This window comes from Numida meleagris, chromosome 1, assembly GCF_002078875.1.
Source record: "Numida meleagris isolate 19003 breed g44 Domestic line chromosome 1, NumMel1.0, whole genome shotgun sequence".
NCBI classification, from domain to species: Eukaryota; Metazoa; Chordata; class Aves; order Galliformes; family Numididae; genus Numida; species Numida meleagris.
Genome location: NC_034409.1, coordinates 136,470,195 through 136,480,848, shown reverse-complemented (window position 1 = coordinate 136,480,848; position 10,654 = coordinate 136,470,195). Strand labels below are relative to the sequence as shown.

General features: G+C 38.7%; 1 long non-coding RNA gene across 2 annotated transcripts; it reads right to left on the bottom strand.

The window, feature by feature from the left end:
- Positions 2,573–7,681, bottom strand: LOC110392867. Of its 2 annotated transcripts, XR_002434664.1 has the most exons (5): positions 7,607–7,681; positions 6,779–6,951; positions 4,926–5,123; positions 3,373–3,596; positions 2,573–3,290 (listed from the first exon to the last, which is right to left on the bottom strand). It is a non-coding gene; the product is annotated as an uncharacterized LOC110392867 (long non-coding RNA). The 2 variants fall into 2 exon arrangements; XR_002434663.1 differs by having other exon boundaries at positions 4,926–6,951.

The following is a 10,654-nucleotide window of genomic DNA, read 5'->3' as shown; positions in this document are numbered from 1 at the left end:
AATTAGATTTGAAGCCACTATAGTCACCATAGCGTCTGAGTGTATTGTGTACCTTCCTGGTATAAGAGGGCGTTTATCATTTTTAACTTGTCAGTGATATGTTCGAGGTCAATGAGAAAAATAATTCTTATACTTTCCTAGACATATGTACCAGAAAGCGTGCTCTGGTTAAAAGTTAGAGACAAATCCATGTCAAGAAGGATTTGCCAGTGTAGTCTATCCGGTGAGTGGAAGCCCTCTGAAGACAGGGAGAGCCTGTATGAGTTAGAAAAGTGCTTCACCTATCCAACCTACACCAGAACAAAAGTGCAAAACAGCCTGTACACATTTGTGCTATGATAAGTGGGTTTTCCCTTAGGCCAGTATGGAAAAGATACAAGAGCAAGCATCTCAGTGGCCATCTGTGTAACTGCCAGAGCTGCTTGTTATGTCAGCCTCTGTCTCTTCAAAGTCACATGTAATTTATACTGCTACTGTCAAGAACAGTCCTATGTACAGCCACCAACAGCCACACCACTGCCATGTTGTGTCCGTACTGTGGCTACAAATCATACTAATCATATTCTAATGTATAATTAGCACATAGAAGAACACAGGTTAACATATGGTTTTGCAGAGATACCCTAGTGAACAGGGTCAGTTGATTTGGACTTTCATTCATCACTAAAAAGATTAACTAATTTCTTTTTTTCTTAACATCAGAGAAACCAACGTGCGTCAGTCCTCCTGTGGTAAAACCACAGTCCAGATAAGGTGCTTTAGTTTTGTACTGAGGTGAATTTTCCAAGGTCAGCTCCAGGCCAGAGGACAGGGCTGACACTGCTGAGCAAACCTTGTGGTAAAATTAAAGTATCCTGCATTTGGCTGTGTTTCTAGTTTGGCATATCTGACAACGATTTGTGACTTTAATGCAGAAATATCGCATACTTTTTAGCAGCAAGGACTTAGCCTTCATAATCTCCTTTTACACTTCAGAAGCAATTCTGCAGTCCACACACCACAGAATGCAGAGCGCATGATTTATCAAAAGGACCTAAATTCTACATGCAGTTGAAATTCACCCTGGACACCTGTATCTATAATAAGTCATCTGAAACAGGGAGAGGTCTGTCCAGAGGATTTCATTATCCTTGGTGATGCAATCTGTGTTTGGACTAATCATGTCTACTCCAGGTTCTGGAATCACTGTGTCTCCACTCCTAATACTAAACTACTGTTTTGCATTCTTTGTTGATTCCACCATTTATTACTTTGCCTTTCTGTTGTGTTTTTTTGTTTGTTTGTTTGTTTTGGTTTTTTTGAGAGTCTTTTTCTATGCTGATTGTGACAGGCCCCAGCGGAAGATAGTGGAGAATATCCTACGGGTTCTCTCATTTCACCACAATGATAGAAGGGAACTCCATTTGCAAAGGAATGATGGGTACCAGGCAGGAACCTCCACGAACCACTAGGCTGTTCCTGGTGCTATTTGTATATCTTTAGGGACAGGGACATGTGCATAGATGAAACTGAGCAGAGACATCTGACTAAACTAAAGCATGAAATGGTAAGGCTCAGTAGTGATGCAGAGCAGGGACAGCCAGCAGTTTCAACAGGGTTTGGGGATATTAACTTTCAGGAGCCTTAAATGGAGAAATTGCCCTGCGACTGTAAGAGTGGAACATCTCATAGGAATTTCTCTTGGCACAGTGAAATATAATCATCCATTTTCAAATGAAGTCTCACCGTTCGCGTTTGGTAACCATTTCTGAAGAGAGAAATCCACAGAAAAAGAATGGTCAGGATTATTGTGAAGAAACCATGCGCCACAACTAAAAAATTGTTTGCCTTATAAGTTGGCAATACACAGGCATTTATTGATGAATCTCAATGTTTGGAGGTAGCTCGTTATGTTTATGTAATTAATGTGACCAATATGGCTGTTCTTACTTCAGATCATACCTAACAGAAGGCAGGATTCTTCTATAATGTAGTGAAGACAGATGATCACCGCAGAAGACTTGCTAATATTAGAATGATGTGATGGATAGGTACAAGAAACCTACATTTTTAGAAACACTAGGCTACTTAATGCTTTTTTTTTTTTCCTTTAAGGGGAAATATATAAATTGATAGTGCTGTGATTATTCTTGTCCATTTGAAAGATTTAGTACACCCATAGTTCCATCTCTCCCCCATTAATGAAGCCTTTCGCTGGATTCACTTTCAACTTAAGAAAGGGTCAATTATTCCCCATCTACTATAGTCTGTGTATTAACAACACTGAAAAACGTGATCCTGGGTTGGCACTGTTTACCTCATATGAGAATTATTTCCTCTGTGCTACATAGATTTTCTTAAAGCAAAGTGAACAGGAGACATTTTGAGTAGTAGAAAAAGTAGCAACAGTGCACTTCTCTGATCAGAAATGCAACAGCCAGAGATGCGCTACAACTGAAATATGAAATGAGAGCAGATTTTTTAACAAAACGGATTCCCTCTTAGGGCAGGAGTCAGGAGAAATATTCTGTGGAACTATAGAAATAACCTATCTCTGCGGGTAAATGAATGAGCTTATGTTGTCTCACACAAAACATATTTTATTTGTTGCTTTGCAACACAGAATGAGAAAGGATAAACTTGTACCTGCAAACTGATGTAAAAAGCACAGAATTACAGGCTGCCTGTGCCCATGGCCAGGTGGCTTCTGGAGATCCCCAGTGAAGAGACCCCACAGCCTTTGGGCCACCTGTGCCAGTGCTCCATCACTAGACAATGCAGAACTGCTTCCTGGTGTTCAGAGGGAGCCACTGTGTTCCAGTTTGTCTCATGTCCTGATACTGAGCACCACTGAGAAAATCCTGGCTCCATCTTCTTTGCATCCTCTGTTCGGGTATTTACGGACATTGATGAGATTCTCCTCACTGGAGAGGTGCTCTAGTCCCAGACCATCTTGGTTGTCCTTCATCAGACCCTTTCTAGTACATCCGTGTCTCTCTTGTACTGGGGACCCAGAGCTGGACACACTGCTCCAGGTGCAGCCTCACTGGGGCTGAGGGGAAAGATCATTTCTCTTGACCTGTTGGCAATTCTTTGCCTAATGCAGCCCAGGATACCACTGGCCTTCTTAGCAGCAAGGCCACACTGCTTACTCATGTCCAAAGTGTGGACATGGTGCCCCATGTCCTTTTCCGCAGAGCTACTTTCCTGCTAGGTGTCTCCAGCGTGTCCTGGTGCTTGGGCTTGTTTCTCCTCAGGTGCAGGAGTCTGCACTTCCTCTTGCTGAACTTTGTAAGGTACCTGTCAGCTCACTGTAGTAGATGCATTGTTATAGAAGGGCTTACAAACACAGAAAGTTGTTTTCTGCCTTTGAAAGAGTATGTTTAGACTTACCTGCTCTCCGTCTCCTGCAAAAGCTGTTTCTGAAAGTCACAGCCATTTTCTTCTACTCTCTCTTCTTAATCGTGCTAAATTTAACTTTCTTTCCATTTCTCCTTTTTATCACTCTCCTGAGTTGTGTACACAAAACCAGTGAGCATGACATCCCTTGATTTCGTTTCCTTCTTGCGTAGATTGGGCAGGTGTTCATCCAGTGTAGGCACCTGCGGCCACATTTGCTGCAATATGGCATGGGTGGGAAAGATAAAAAAGAGCAGGTAGTCATTGCCCAAGAAATAGCCTCTGTGCCAAGAATGATAAAATATTGTTCTTTCCTTAATTGCTCAATATCCATTCCAAAACAGAGTATTACCTTTGCCTGAAGATTTCTTTTCTAATACCCTTAGGTCAGTTTAAAGTCAACTGTTAAATAAACATGAATCTGCAGTCACGAAAGGTAAAAAATGCTAAAAATCTCTGTAGTTATTTAAATGCTTGTGTAGTCAAGTGTTGGGTGATTTACCTTTTAAAGTTCAGTCCAAAGCTGAGACACAATGAAAATGAGCCAGGAAAATTATTTCATCATTTTTCCCTATCCTGTACTTGCCATTAAAATAAACTTACGTTCTATTCATTAGGCCACGCAGGAGTTGCCACATTGGATAGGCATAAGTCTGAAGTAAATGGTAGAATGGGAGATAGAGACAACAGTGATGAAGAACAGTTTGGCAGATTTCATATGAGGATTGTTTTACATTTACAGGAAGTGGGACAGTGATATTGCACACTGAGGTATGTTAGTTTTCATATCTGATGTCACAGGTGCTACTGATGTTAGGCACTAGCCATTCCAGGAAGATGACATTTGCATGGAGGTGATAAGTATTAGAGAATCAGAGATGGATGGGCATCTTGACATCCATCATGAGACATAAACACAAGAGCTGCTTTTAATTTGTGGTGAAGGCTACCCACAGCCAACTCAGAAATACGTTATTTGGGTCAAAAAAACAGAATTGATCAGATATCATAATGCTCATGATAACCCCTCAACTGATCCTACAGAAGGTAGGAACATTAAAGCAAGTTAATTCCGGAAGTCACGTTGGTGTACAAATGTCTCCCTGAAGAGTGTGTGTAAAATGGAGATATATATGTATTTTGAAACCTTTGACAAAGCATTTACTGTGATAGAAATACTGTGTATTACGTATAAGGGAATGTTTTATAAGACATACTCTTGAATTAATTCTTAAATTAATTAGTTCTTGCCATACTCAGCAAAAGAGGCAGAGTGGCCGTAACCAAGTGAGGATGAGAAGGCTGCAGTTTAAGTACATCCAGTACTGAGAGAACTGGGAGTCACTTGCTAGCTATATAAATGGAAGAATTCTATACTTTATAGCTGCATCAACAAATTCAATTACTCTTGAGATCTTCAGGGCTCAGACAGGTGGGTAGCCCTTGGCATAATGCAATGTGCTTCAGAGGTACTCAAGCATTTGGCATAGTTGTGTAATTTGTAGCAAATGATACACATCTCATGGATTATTGCTTCCTTCAAGTACCTGGTTGTTAGAGACACACATGCAACAAGAACCTCTGGTGTTGTTCATGATAAAGTCTTTGGGGGATTTGCTTGAAGGCCTGCATGACAGGTTTTCCTATCCACAGTGAGAAGTAGCGAGAAAATTTTGGCTGGTACACAGGTTTTGTTTTCATAGCTTATATAAGCAGACGGGAACAACACTGCAAATGCCTTCAATCTGCAGAGGAGACAAATAAATAACATCAATAGTAGGAAAGGCATTTTCTTACATTGGATTTTTACATACATAGAGTTTATTTGCAATGTATTGTTATTTCTAGAGGCCTCCTACTTGATGATCCAATAACTTTATTCAAATTAACTGCTTAATAAGTATATTGGTGACTATCTAAATTATGTTGGTGAGCCCATGAGTGAATTTAAAAACATGTGTTACAAAAGAAACAAAATCCAACCATTTATTCCAAGGATTTCCTGCCTCTTCACCACTAGAGAAGGATTGTCAAATGCTAAAGAAATTATTCACCCATTGGCCAAAGCCATTTGAAGTGATCTGTGTACCCATCTCACTATTTGTACACATTCAGCATGCTGAAATCTTTTGCCAAATTGATTGACAGGCTAAAATAAGAGATATTTGAAATCAGGTTCAACGTATACCTTCAGATAGCTCTCTAACAAATTATACAAGCCCTTATGGTTTACTTGTAACTGGAAAGAAATCCATCTTAAACTTTAAATTTTAAACTCATTTTAGAGTCTTAAAAACTGAAAAAAATTTTTTTTCAAGTGTACTAAAAATAATGTTTGGGTAGAGCAAAGAATAATAGAACAAATTAACTTAATTAATAGTTATTGTAATTAGAGAATGCTTTACTGACTGGACTAGCATGATTCATTTGACATATGGTGACCATAAGGATTGGTAATATCTACTTGTATAATTATTTATTATTGCAAAGCTGTTTGGTTAAGAACTTTAAGTTCTTTCATCTAATTTAACTAACAGTAATTAAGAAGAACTCAGAATCATAGTCTAGTTTGTTGTTTTTGTAAAGAAAAGCAATGGTTGTTTTGTTTTTTTTTTGTTTGTTTGTTTGTTTTTTATCTTGAAGATTCACAGTCTCAGCAGCTTCTTTGCTTTTTCCTCATAATTACATAACCTTGTCAGTATTAGGAATTGACCAGATGTGGATCGCTGCAGTGCAAAGAACTGGATCAGGACTAATCACCCTGTTCTCCCTTTATTTTCTATGGGGGAGAAGGCACTCTAAGGCTTGATTCATTCCATTCTAATGTAAGCATCTAAAATAGGTTGGATTCAAGGAGCTCTAAAATGTCCTTTTTTCACTATGGACAGAGGCATGGTCACCCTAGGAAATGATGAGCTTAGATCTGGATATCTGTGTTATCAAGTAAAGTGAGATCATTTCCACTCCGTGTAATTTCTGTAATCAAGAACAAATATCTATAAAGAAAGAAATGCTGTCTCTAAAAAGTTTCTAATCCAATAATACCTGCTAAAGCTCTTGTTCCGTGTTACCTACAGTGCCCTAGATCTAGAAAGCTTACAGACTGAAATTTCTGTCACAAAGAAAATCATGAAATATTTCATTATCCTCCATTCTGAGTCATAAAAGCCATTGGTTACTAAGCTTAAAACTAGCAATTGTCAAGAAGTACATGACAGTGATCTGATTAAAGATATATACAGAGAATTCAGTGTTGATTAGTACGTGAATTACAATAAGAGTATGGAAGAGTGTATTAATATTACTCTACGTAAGCATGTACATGTAATAGAACAATTGAAATGCAATTATAGATAACAATTGCTGTTAACAAAGCAACTGAAATCCAGTGGACACTTACATAAATTAACAAATTTCATACATTAATTAATGCAGTATAGTGGTATGTAAACTACATCTATACAAAAGTAGAGATAAAAAAAATAATGAGAATATATCTTTGCTTTATTTTTCATTTGTGAACGACTATCCAGGGCAAAAGTAATCCCAGTGATGACACAACTCCATTGCTATCTGTGGGAAAAAAAAAGAAGCATTCAGTGAATATTTACATTTTGCATTTAGAAATGAAAACAGAGTCCATATTGCTGAAATACCATCTATCTTGATATTTTTTTAAGTGGATGGTAAAGAGCATCTATTAACTTCTTTAACTGGCAGGAGTGAATAACTCATTTAAAGCTTTTAAGAGGAATCTTGTACTGGTGCTTTCTGGCTAAAAGCCTTGGCATACTGTGGAAATCAAAGGGGCCCGGAAATATCCAGTGCTGTGCTGATATTTCAAAAGCGTGAACAGGGTAATTGTAGATGAGCTAACTTGACCTTGGTTCTGTGCAGAAGAATGGAACAGCTGATATGGGACTCTGTCCATAAGCAAATAAGAAACGGTAACATAATTACTGTCACTCAACATGATTTTATGCAAAACAGGTTAAGTTAAACAAATTGCACAGTATTTTTATGAGATCAGAATTTTCATTATTTGGTCTATTTAATAAAGGTAAATATGTTGACAAAATAATGGCTTTCAGACATCTGTGTAACACTGATACCACATTACATTCTGATTAAGTTATTAACATCAGAAGAAAATCAAGAAAATATTTATTAAATGAGATTAAGCTCTATAGCTTGGAAATTCAATATGTAATTATTAACTAAAACCTACCAAGTTTCACCAGTGCAGTGCTACAGAGAACCTTTCTTGTCCAAGAACATATTTGATTCTCTTACCTATGGCATGGAGAAAAAAAGTATATATTAATGTATATATATTAATAATAAATATAATACATAATATTATAGTACATATATAATGTATATATACATATATTATGTATTATATATATTATATATTATAAATAATATATATAATATATTATATAAATAATACAAATATAATAAATATGTTAATTATATATATTAATAATATATTACAAATATAATAAATGTACTACAATTATATATTAATAAATTATATATATTAATAAATTATAACAATTATATATTAATAAACAAACCAACAAAAACAAAATACAAACAAACTCTAGTAATATTTCTAAATGATTCAAACAGCAAAAAGGAATAGAGAAATGATGAGGATAGATTACAAGCAGGAAGTGATCCAGATGATTTCTGGCTAAGCAGAAACAATATGGATGCTAGTACTGCCAATTAAAAGCTATATATTTTGGAAGAAGGATATATAGATGACACTTGCAGGCCTGAAGAGTGTAATGGCTCTAAGAAAATGGGAGGACAATGGTTGATAGTCAATTTTTTGGTGAAAAATTACATGAAATTGGCTGATGTGATCCATAGTATTACTCTGGAAGGAGTCAGAGATGGCCTTCTCATGGGACGATGACCAAACGAAATTGAGGTCTCCATAGAGCAGGGCATAAGCAATGAAAGCTACCACTCAGCAAACACATTTTACTCCGCTTTGTAATATACAGATGGAGCAATTTATTTGGGATATATTGCAATGTGAACACAGTTGATGAAGAAATGGCCAGCAGTGGTTATATATGACTGCAGAAGAGAAACGGAAAGGAGGGAGTATGTCTATGCTGTGTCTGGAGAAATACATTATTTGTAAATAAGATTGAGCAACTTTGCTAGCTTTTGTGATGTTGTGTTTTGGTTTTGGCTATTTGCTTGCTTGTTGGCTTGCTTGTCTGTTTTTTATTTTTGTAAGCAGAAAGCAAGTCTCAGAGGGAATCAAGAAGCTCTAGACAATGGTGAAATTCTGGAGATGTTTAATGAGAGAACCATCAAGCACAGGAAGTAGGATTGTCCCCTGGTCTGCTCCAGGGGATCATTAGGAGGAGACACAGTCACCCATCTGCCCCTCTCCAGGAGCACCTGAGAAATGCTTTATCTCCTTGAATGCTTTAAAATGGAAAGAGATTAAAGAATTGTTGTAGGCCTCATCCCATTTCTTGGTTTGAAAACGAGAAAGCACATAGAAAAGCAGTTTCATGCTAGCTTGTGAAGCTGCCCCAGACAGAGTGCATGTAGCTCATCCTAGGGGCCTCATCTCTTAATCTCAAAACCAGTTTCTTGTCCATCAAAGAGTTCACCCACCAAATCCATATCTTTCCAATTTGGAGAGAAGGATGTTATGGGAAGCTGTGTCAAAGGCCTTACTGAAGTCCAAATAGATGACAACAATGGCTCTTCCCTTGTCCGCTGACACAATTACACCATCATAAAAAGCAATTAAGTTGGTCAGGCAGGACTTCCCCTTGGTGAAGCCATGCTGGTTGCCCCATATCACCTCCTTCTCTTCCATATGCCTTAGCATAGCTTCCAGGAGGATCTGTTCAATTATATTCCCAGCACAGAGGTGAGACTAATAGGTTTGTAGTTCCCTGGGTCATCCTTTCTACCTTTCTTAAATATAGATGTGATATTGCCTTTTGTCCTAGTCACCAGAGACTTCACCTGATTGCCACGACTTTTCAAATATCGTCGAGAGTGACTTGGCGACTATGTCAGCCAATTCCCTCAGGACTCTGGGATGCATCTCTTCAAGACTCATAGACTTTTGGTTGTTCACATTCCTCAGGAGGTCACGAATCTGATCTTCATTTACAGCAGGAGTGGCATCTCTCCTCCAGTTTCCACCTTCCAAACAATCCAGGCAAGGGCTGCGTGTAGAGCAGTTGCTAGTGAAGACTGAGGCAAAAAGTTGTTGAATATCTCAGACGTCTCCTTGTCTGTTGTTATTAGCCTGCCTGTGTCACTTACTAGGGAGTGTACGCCCTCCTGGACTTTCCTTGTCCGACTGATGTACTTATAGAAGCCTTTCATATCCCTCTTTACTCCCCTTGACAAGTCCAGTTCCAGTTGGGCCTTGACCTTCCTGACCCCATCCCCACATAGCCTAGCAACATCCCTATACTTCTCCCAGGTTACCTGCTCCTGCTTCCACTGCCCATGCAATTTCTTTTTGCTCTCTAGCTTGACCAGCAGATCCTGGTTCAGCCATACCAGTCTGTTGCTTTTCTTTCCTGACTTTCTAAACCTGGAGATGGAAAGCTCTTGTGCCCTAAGGAAAAATCTTCCTTAAAGATCTGCCAGCTCTGCTCCACTCCCTTGTGCTTGAGGACAGATTCCCAGGGGGTTTTGATGACAAACTCCCTGAAGAGCTTGCAGTTGGCTTTCCTAAAATTAAGCTTCCTGATTTTACTCTTTGCCTGCCTGATATCCCTCAAGAGATTGAACTTCACCATTGTATGGTCACTACATTCCATGCAGCCTCCAATCCTGATGTCAGCAGTCAGTTAATTCAAGTTGGTGAGCAACAGGTCCAGCATTGCATCCCCTCCTTGGTGGGGCTGTCTATTACCTGACTCAGGAAGTTATCCTTGATATATTCTAGGAGTCTCTTGGATCGCCTACAGCTCACTGTGATACTTTTCCAGCAGATATCAGCATGGTTGAAGTCCCCCAGCAGGATGAGAGCCTGTGATCACGACGTCTCGTGTAGCTGGAGGAAGAAGGCTTTTTCAACAGGTTCTGCTCGATCAGGTGGCCTGTAGTTGATGCCAGCCACAAAGTTCCCTTTGTTGCCCTGGTCTCTCACCCACAGGCTTTTGACTTGCTCCTCAGGGACAGCCCTGTCATGGTTTTATGATTTTCAGTTATTGGTATTCCACATCATAACATCATGTAGTGAATGTACCTGGTTCTCGGAAGAGAAGGACTA